The sequence below is a fragment of the Aristolochia californica genome, unplaced genomic scaffold, assembly GCF_029961685.1.
Source record: "Aristolochia californica isolate CCGP_79_NKW_82.1479 unplaced genomic scaffold, dmAriCali1.0.hap1 SCAF_6, whole genome shotgun sequence".
In the NCBI taxonomy this organism is placed as follows: Eukaryota; Viridiplantae; Streptophyta; class Magnoliopsida; order Piperales; family Aristolochiaceae; genus Aristolochia; species Aristolochia californica.
The window spans coordinates 7,410,988-7,421,018 of NW_027182257.1; the positions used below are offsets into that span (position 1 = coordinate 7,410,988).

Sequence of the window (10,031 nt, forward strand, 5' to 3'; positions counted from 1 at the left end):
CTGAGCAAGATAAAGGAGAAAGAAAAATAATAAAAGGGAAGAAGAGCTCTTGGGTAGAGAGAAGAAAAAAAGAAAAGAAAGATGTGCGCCAAGCAAAGAGAGAGGGATTTACTCAAGAAGGAGATGTGTAACTTGATTAATTACGAATTAAAACACCTCTATTTATAGTAGAGGAAGTGATAGAGTCCTTATACAATTACCTTTCAATCTCCTAATTACATTCCAACTCTAACTCTCTAAGATAAGCCTATCATGAAAAGATAAACTAGAGGTCTAATATGAGTTGAACTAGAACTCTTCTGTAATAACCTAAATATAAGGGAGGAGCCCAGCTCGTGGCCTTATCCTTGTGGGTCCCACATGATCTTCCAACTCATATTGATAAGATTACCAGCTCGTGGTATCTTTGTGGGTCCCACTTGATCTTCAAGTCTTCTAACTCATTTTAACTTGTGCTTCTTATCTTCTTAACTCATGCTAGGTTGGGTGAGGACTCTTCTTGGTATCCCACGTCCTCATGGTGGGTCCCACCAGCTCGTGCACCATGGTGGGTCCCACATTTTAACAGAAAGTACCAAGAGGAGGCAAAAAAAAAAGTACGATAATTTCCTTTTGCACTTGGAGAGAAAGTACCAACAAAAGATAAAAAGAAAGTATGAATTTGTTTTGCTTTATTAAGCTCTAGCAATGCAAGGGGCAATATTTTTTGGTTTGCATTTTGCGCTTGGAACGAAAGTATCAAGAAGCAAAAAAGAAAAACAAAGTACAACTATATTTATTCATTTTGTTTTGCACTTGGAATGAAAGTACAGAGAAGAAGAAATTTTTTTTTGACATTATTTATTATTTTTCTGTTTGTAATTGGAACAAACGTACCAACAAAAAAAAGAAGAAAAAATACAAATTTTTTTTGCTTTAATAAGTTCATGAAATGCTAGGGGAAATATTTTTTGTTTTCCATTATGCACTTGGAACAAAGGTACTCAGAAGAAGCAAAAAAAAACTACGACAATATTTATTGTTTTTTTTTCTCTTGTAGAGAAAGTGCCAACAATAGAAAAAAATACGTCATTGTTTTGGTTTAACAAGGTCTCACAATGCAAGGGGAAATATTTATTATTTTTCTTTGTACACTTGGAATGAAAATACAAAGAAGCAAAAATATAAGAAAAGTATGACAATATTTATTTTTTTATGTTTGCACTTAGAACAAAAGTAAAAAGAAGTATAAAAAAAATGTATGACAATATTTATTGTCTTTCGGTTTACTCTAGGAACAAAAGTACAAAGAAGAAGAAAAAAATAAGTACGATAATATTTATTATTTTTCTTTTTGCAATTGGTGAGAAAATACGAACAACAACAAAAGAGTAGAACTTTGTTTTGATTTATTAAGCTCTTGCAATGCAAGTGCAATATTTGTTATTTTTCTTTTTGCACTTGGAACAAAAGTACCAAGAAGAAGCATAAAAAAATACGATAATATTTATTATTTTTCTTTTTGCACTTGGAGAGAAAGTATTGTTATGGTCCTGGGTTAAGTACCTATGTCTTCCGCTCCTAACAGGCCGGTCTTTTGGGTGGTATTGGTTAGGATGTTATGGTCCTGGGTTAAGTACCCATGTCTTCCGCTCCTAACAGGCCGGTCTTTTGGGTAGTATTGGCTAGGTGCTTAACATTTGGTATCAGAGCTAGCGCTCGGTCGCGAGTTCGAATCCCGGCAACGGCGCAGAGGCTGGATTTAAATACTGGTAGGTCACGCCGCTATTGCGATGCTACGGTTGGGCCAATGCCGCTGCGTTGCGTGCAAAGGCTGGATTAAAATACTGGTAGGTCGCGCCGCTGTTGCGATGCTGCGGTTGGGCCAGTGTCGTTACGCCGCCGTGGTCGTTGGCTCGTGAAGGTGGGGTATGATGTTATGGTCCTGGGTTAAGTACCTATGTCTTCCGCTCCTAACAGGCCGGTCTTTTGGGTAGTTTTGGCTAGGTGCTTAACATTCTGCCCCTAGTATTGACACTTATGGCAGAATTAGATGTCGACGATTCTTTGGAGTCCTTTCTACGAACTTCCTCCAAGAGAATGGTATTTTGAACATCATTAAAGATCAATTTCCCATTGTCCATAGAGTTGTTGACTGCAGCCCTCATAGGCTCCAAACAATTTGACAAAGACGCTAAAAGAATTAAAGCACGAACCTCATCATTAAATTTAATTTGAACGGATGTCAATTGATTAACATTCATGCTAAACTCATTTAAATTCAATGCAACTGATGTATTTTCTGCCATCTTTACATTGAAGAGTTTTTTCATCAGATGTACCTTATTATTTGTAGAATCTTTACCATCCTCGTAGTGGTTTTCTCCAATGCCACGTTGTGAACAACATTCTTCGATAGTGTTAACCGGACTACTCCCAAAACTTGTATATCAAGGAGAATCCACTCATCATTGTTTATATCTTCTGGTTTCATATCCAGAAGTGGTGCGTGTAGCTTTTTGCTATACAGATAATCTTCGATTTGCATCCTCTAGAACACAAAATCCATACCATCAAACTTATTGATCTCTAGTGTCGATCCTTCTCCACTAGCCATTACTCTCAATCACGAACCAAAGCTTTGATGCCACTTGTTAGGAATTAGATGCCCCAATTCCAAACTAACGAGAGCAATAATAATAAACTTGGAATAAGGGGAAAAACAAGCACAAAAAAAGCACAACAAGATTTATACCTCAAGGTGAGACTATGTTTGTCTTCCGCCGCTGCAATAATTCACTATGAAGATGAGATACTTTACAAGAGATATCACACACTTATAGGTGTTTCTCTCTAACCTCTCAGGCTTCAACTCAAGATGCTCCTCGGTATAAGATGATAAAACCCTAATAGCGGCACCCCTCAATTATAAAGAGAAAATTAGGGCAACCGCGACCAACTCTGTGTAGGGCATTAATTAGGCTCCACAACTTAACAAATTATTCGTTGTTGAATCTTTTATGATCTCTTGATTCTTTTTATTCAGTATCAGGACCCTTGCTGACCCCAATGCGAATATCTCCTTTAATATAGATCAGATTGACATGAAAATTTCTTCTTCTAAAACTAGACTTCAATACCTTTTATCCAGGTATAATTTCATTTGATAAAATATAATTCTTTTGAGAAAAAAACTGATAGATTTTGAAATCTACAATCTGGCCGAACTAAGTACTCTTTCTTTTTTGCCCAGCGGCCATTGACTCTTCCAAGATCAATATCTCCATCTAAAAAACTCATATTTAGAATTGGTTGAATAAGTAAGAAAATAGACTTACAAACTTTTAATATATTATTCTCCCTGTAAAGTCTCATTCTTGATAGCATAAGTATTGAAAGTTGAAGCTTTCTGCACCTGCTCGAACCTCTCTTGCAATCTGACCTTTGCTGCTTCCAATATCAATTCTCTTTTTAGAAAACTCCGATTGACAAAATTTGTTTTTTTTTTTTTTTTGGAAAGTAGACTCAATATCTTTCCATCTTTATATAATGTTCAATATGAAAATCTCATTCTTGAGGTGAAAATGCAAAGAAAACAATGGGTATATGGACTGAAAAGAGAGAAAAAAGATAGATATGAATCTAAACTGTTGGAGATCATATATCAGAAAAGGATCACATTATCTCTGTGGGTTGACTGAGTCAACTCACAAAACTTGCTCTGATACCATGTTGAATTTATCGAAAAGAGAAAAACTTCATTGACTTGATGTAATTTGAGTACATGAAGCCCTATTTATAATAGAGGAAAGTAGTAGAGTCCAATTACAATTAAACTACCCTTGTCCCAATTACACCCAAACTCTAACACTTAAAGATAAGTCCTAACATAATTAAATAACTCAACATAAATAGAAGACTAAAATAAATAAAATACCTTTAAAATGAAACTCTTCTATGAGACCTCCTTCTGTGAGACTCAGGTAATACTCCACCTTGTAAATTCTTGCTCTATGAGATTTCTTATTATGAGGGTCACGTAAGAGCCTTCCATATCTTATCTTCAACAAGAAGGTAGACTTGGATTATGGTTAGCTTGTTGTGAAGCATATAATGGATATAGCTAGCAGATCTCGAGCCTATGGCCACCCATTCACTCGAGAGATTACTACTATTGTACACCACTATGGAGTAAATTTTTTTCGATGAGGAATCAGTGAACATCTCCAAGAAGATGTCTATAGGAAAAACTAAGGTTGGAAATTTTGGCTTCACCAAATAGTGAGGTCAATGGGTTCAAAAAGATTATTCAGAGAGAAGCCACTCCTTAACCAGTCAGATCCGGAGATAAATTAAGTTCAGAGCCTCAAGCGTATCAGTTCGGAATTGTGAAGAGGAGACGCGCTGAATAAGGTACTTCATCATCCACCAACCACCTATCAGCACTTGAGGATGTTGTTGGTGACATCTGGATGACTCAGGTAGTGGTTCTTGTGATGCAAGAACCATTGAAGACTGGACAGATTGAGATACATCAACGACAACAAAGGATTGAGCATCTTCTCGAGATTATGCTCAGTCGCTTACCACCTCTAGCCTAGCTACCTCTCTATTTAGTCCTTAGGACCTCCCATTTTGACACCCTTTGTGCTTATGAATGCTCATATACATGTAATTTTGATGGATTGAATCACTGTAATAAAAAACATATTTTTTAATGAATTGTACATATATATGAAATGGGCTTTGAGTACTCACATGTTTAATTTTTCATATCTTTTTGAGTATGACAAAAAAGAGGATAAAAAGATGGAACTTGGACCTAGGCACTCTAGAAATTGCAAATTGAAACTTAAATAAGACCTAAACATACTATGCAAAGATAAAGGGGGAGCATATGTCAAAGTTGCATAATTAGCTTAGCTCCAAACCTTAGGGAATGTGCATGTTATTATTTTTTCAAGTATGGTTTTGTCATCATAAAAAAGGGGGAGATTTTTGTCCGTTGGTTGACAACCTTATTTATTTTGATGATAAAAAAACTTAATAAAGCAGACAATTTGCAAAGTATTTTAGATACTTTACCTTCAAAAGAAAGTGCATCTCAAGGTCTAAAGCTTCAAAATGAATAAGCCTACTCAAGACCTCAAGTACCCATGAAGAAGAAGACATTGTGAAGACTAGAGTTTAAGTGTCATTGATATATATCAAAACTCAATAAAAAATATAAGAGAGGTTTCCTAACTCATTTCTTTAAAGTACAATGGTTGACATAGACCTTTAGGATACACATTGCTTACATGTTTAGAAACATCACAAACATCTTCTAAAATATGCTACAACACTTAGATTCAATCATTCACATAATTTAAAAGTCAAATTAGTTGAACTGGTACTGGAATGATCAATCAGCCTCTGCCATTGATAGATCATCCAAAAGTATGTAGGCCAAGACTATAAAGCATAACTGATCAACCACAGTTGATTGATAGATCATCTATAACATAACTATTTCATGCTATAAAGCATGATCGAACATCTTTTGGTAATGATAGATCAACTTAAACCTCAGTCTAGCCAGCTCAAGAAGAAGAATTTGGGAAAGTCAGAATTTGAATTTGGATAATTTAGAATTTGAGTTCTAAATTGAGTTGAATTATATTTGGAAAGTGTACATAAATCCTATCACTCCTCCACTATAAATAGAGTGTTACGGTCCCGGATCTGACACAAGGATTCTTTGGGAGGATCTGCAATCTGCCACGGGTTACGGGTCTTCCAAGCATTACCGTAGGGGTAGTAGGAAGACATGGGGAAGACGAAGATCAATGGAGGATGAAAGAATACGTGGGTTTTTGAGAAAAACCCTAACCTCGGATCTCACCTCTTTACACTAGATTTAACCTAATTCTTAATACTTCAATATTTGTGTTTCTCATTAATCTTACCCCTTAAATAGGGTTCACCCTATTAGGGTTTAATAAAACATTACAAAAATATCCCTATGAATAAATAATTCCAAAAATACTCCTGTGACCTAAAACTAAAATAAAATAAAGTAAATTAAAGAAAAAGACTAAAATAATAATGTTATTGCGTGCATAACATTACACCCCCTGGAAGAACGAGCTTGTCCTCAAGCTCGGAAGAAGGGTCTGTATGCCGATGTCTCCACCTGTGCCCAAGTAGCATCCGCTATCGCTATGGTTGCCCTCTGGATGCCAAAAAACTGAAGCATCCACCTAGAGAAAGCTTTTTTTTTTCAACTGTAGTAAAGCGTGCCGAATGTCGCTACATCTTGCCCAATAGCAACGCTGCCCTCCCTCAGTCCTAGACTGGTGTGAAAGAGGTCCTCACGGCGCCCCCCCATTGGCAAAGTTACACTTCCTACCCACCCCCCATTGGCAAAGTTACACTTCCTACCCATTGCCAGCATTGCAGCAACAACATCATGACCAGCCCCCTGGGAAGGAGTAGACTCAACAGCACTGACCCCCTCTAGTTGCTGCACCAGGAAACAGTAATAGACCCCGTAGCCTTAGCTGCTGGCTTACTAATCTTAGATGCAGGAACTTCATCATCACTAGAATCACTCTCAGATTCAGAGCTGCTAGCTGGTTTTGTGTTCTTCAAGTTTCCAGCAGATCCATTTTTGGAGACAAGAGAGGATGGTTTCTTTGAAAGAACAGCAGCTTTAGCAACAACCTCCTCTTCTTCGGATTCAGACGAACTATCCTCTAAGCTGCTTGTCTCTTGCTTCGTTTTAGGCACAACTTCAAAAACAGGTTTTCCTTTCTTGCTACCCTTCTGCACCTGAATTGCAGCCTCTACTTCTCGTTTATGCTTTTTGGCAGTAACCTATTTCTCAAGTGCTGCCTCTACTTCCCTCTTACTCTTCTTTGCAGATATTGCTGGAGAAACTTCCATGGGAGTTACAACAACATTTTCAAAAGAACCCTTCAGACGTTTCTCCTTCCTTGCCCGTGCAGGAATTCTTCCAAGCTCACCTCCCGACATGCCATTCCCAGCACTAACATTTGGGACCTTGAAAAAAAATCATATTTTCCATACGCAAGTCCATAGTGAGAGCCAACAATTTGTCCATTGAAGAATTCATGCAAGACATGTCCACTGGAGGTCACCCTTAGTGTCACTTCGTTGTTGAAGATTGGATTGCTCTTATCAATCCGAACAGGAGTCATGTGCCACAAATAGTCACTAGCATCTCCGGTGACTGTGATTTGGTCAATGAGACGAGAGGCTGTGAAAGAATCACGGCCAGCCCAGCCTTTAAGAACCTCAGCTAGACTTTCAGGTCTCCACACCCACCTCAATTGCCCAGGCTGATCCATTGCCATGTTAGGCTGCTTGACCTTTACTAAAGTCGGAGTGCTTACCTTTGCTGTGTTATATACTTCTACGGAGCAATCGAGCAAAATGCTAACAGACCATGCAGGTACCAAGTATTGGTTTCCATGGAAAGTGATGGTGGCATCAATTGTGGTGTTCACATTGCACAAGAAAGCCACAAAATAACCTTCTTCAGTGGACACAGTGGCAGCAACTCCATTGCCCATGTCAGTGGTTACATTATCACTGTGAGTGAGAACTCTCTCCCTGGACGGAATGACTGCATGAAGTTGCTTCAAGTGACCCCATATCGGCTGATTCAAGTGATCGTATTCATCAAGGGGTGCATCATAGTCATAGGATGTGGACATATATGGACCTTCTTCTGTTCACCCAAAGTTTGTGCCACCATGGTACATGTAATAGTTTTGGAAGACTCCACCAATCTGGAAGAACCTTGCCACAACGAAGGCCACATCTGTCGCCCTCCTGTGTGGGTCATGCTCTCCCCAAGCCATGAACCAGCCAGTCCACATCTTCGGAGTGAAGTTGTCACAATACCATCCATTGCAAGTGTTGATCATTGGAACAACAACATCTGCTTGCTGGCACATAATCCATGGGATGCCTATATCGAATGAGTTAGCCATGGATGAACACCACTAAAGATACTTCTTCCTAGTTTCTCCGTAGTATGTCTGAACGTTTCTGTATTCATTCTCAATCTGAGCAAGAATGATGGGACCTCCTTGTGAAACGAACAACTGTTCCTACTTCACCATGTCCACTATCAAAGTGGTGAAGTTTTGCATTTCGTTCTTGAACATCTCATTGTCTGTTCTAAGCACCATACCAGGCATTTGATGGAGCCAAGAATTAAGCCCAACATTGTCAAGGAGATCCAGAACAAACTCACTACTGCTGGTCCCATCAATAGAAAAACAATTCATCCACAGAATTATCTCAACCCTGCTCTGGATACCCAACAAAATTTTATCACCAACAGGCATTGGTTGAATAATTTTGACTAACAGTAGACGAGCATCATACAATTCATCCAAAAAAATTAACACAATAGTTTTAAAGGGACTGTTACTGCTGGAACAATGACCAAAAACAACCACTCTGATGTAGTGTATATCCACAACTTAATAAATCGTCCCAGAAAATGGATATAATTCCTCCACAAACAAAATGTCAGCACCCCGTTGTCAAATTGACTACCCAAAAGAATTCTATCTCCCTTCAGCAAAGAATATGAAACAGGTCTTGCATCCCTACTTGCAGCAGAAATTGAAAGAGGCACAAGGCTGCTAGTCTCAGTCGTATAGAAAGAAAACAACCTCCAACAAAAATTTTGTGGCTGAACAGCATACATGGGATCCAGAAATTTAAACCCCACAATGTCAATTGGACAATCCACATTCGCACAAGTACTGTGCTCATCCACAGAAAATCAAAGCCCCTCAAAAAAAAAAAATTCCGAGACACTTACCTCCCTCAATTTGGAACTTGGGTATGCTCTGGTCTGCCGAGAAGTAGATTGTGCGTGGGAGGTTGTGGCTGGAAGTCACATCCCACCGGACATGTGTCCGACGGAGCCTCCTCCGTGTCCGGTGGCAAAGGGTAGCCCTTTCGGGCTTCGCCTCTTGGTTATTTTCCGTGACCGAGGGCTCTCAGAAATGCCTCCTTGTCAGACAAATCGCTTCTACTGGCCATGAGGAGGGGTTTGTTGAGGACGAACCCAAATCAACCCTTACCGAGGGTTTTGTGGTCGCATACCCCTCCAATTTCTGATTTCCAGGGTCCTTCTTCGCGTCTGCCTCTTCTGGGACGTCGGTCGATAAAGAAGATAAAATCTTTGAATTTTTTGGCCAGTGGCCGTTCTAGCCGTCCGAGATAGTTTCTACAAACCCCTTGTGCGCATATTTCATGGTCGAATATTTGAGGTCATGTGACCTGTTTTGCTGCAGCAACGAGTTCCTCCATTGCATAACGTTTAATGGAAGCATTTAATCGTGCTCGTATTTCTTCCAATTCCTTACCCATAGCAATCTATCTTTCTTGGGATATAGAATAACCCATTGTGTTCCCGCTCTGATACCAGTTGTTACGGTCCCGGATCTGACACAAGGATTCTTTGGGAGGATCTGCAATCTGCCATGGGTTACGGGTCTTCCAAGCATTACCGTAGGGGTAGTAGGAAGACATGGGGAAGACGAAGATCAATGGAGGATGAAAGAATACGTGGGTTTTTGAGGAAAACCCTAACCTCGGATCTCACCTCTTTACACTAGATTTAACCTAATTCTTAATACTTCAATGCTTCTGTTTCTCATTACTCTTACCCCTTAAATAGGGTTCACCCTGTTAGGGTTTAATAAAATATTACAAAAATATCCTTATGAATAAAATATTCCAAAAATATCCCTATGAATAAATAATTCCCAAAATACCCCTATGACCTAAAACTGAAATAAAATAAAGTAAATTAAATAAAAACAACTAAAATAATAATGTTATTGCATGCATAACATAGATGAGCTTGTATTCACAATAAATCAATCAAAAAGCAAGGAATTCTCTGTTGTCTCTCTCTCTCTCATGTAGAAGTTCCTCTTCTTTCTCCTCTTTCTTTTTCTTCTTCTCTCCTATCTACCCGAGAGTCATCTCTCCTTCTTGGTTTTCTTTCCTCTCTCACC

The 10,031-nt window shown here is 38.8% G+C and overlaps 1 pseudogene; it reads right to left on the minus strand.

Moving 5' to 3' along the window:
- Nucleotides 1-6,477: 6,477 nt before the first annotated feature.
- Nucleotides 6,478-8,339, minus strand: LOC137935232 (beta-galactosidase 15-like; annotated as a pseudogene).
- Between the last annotated feature and the right edge of the window lie 1,692 nt (nucleotides 8,340-10,031).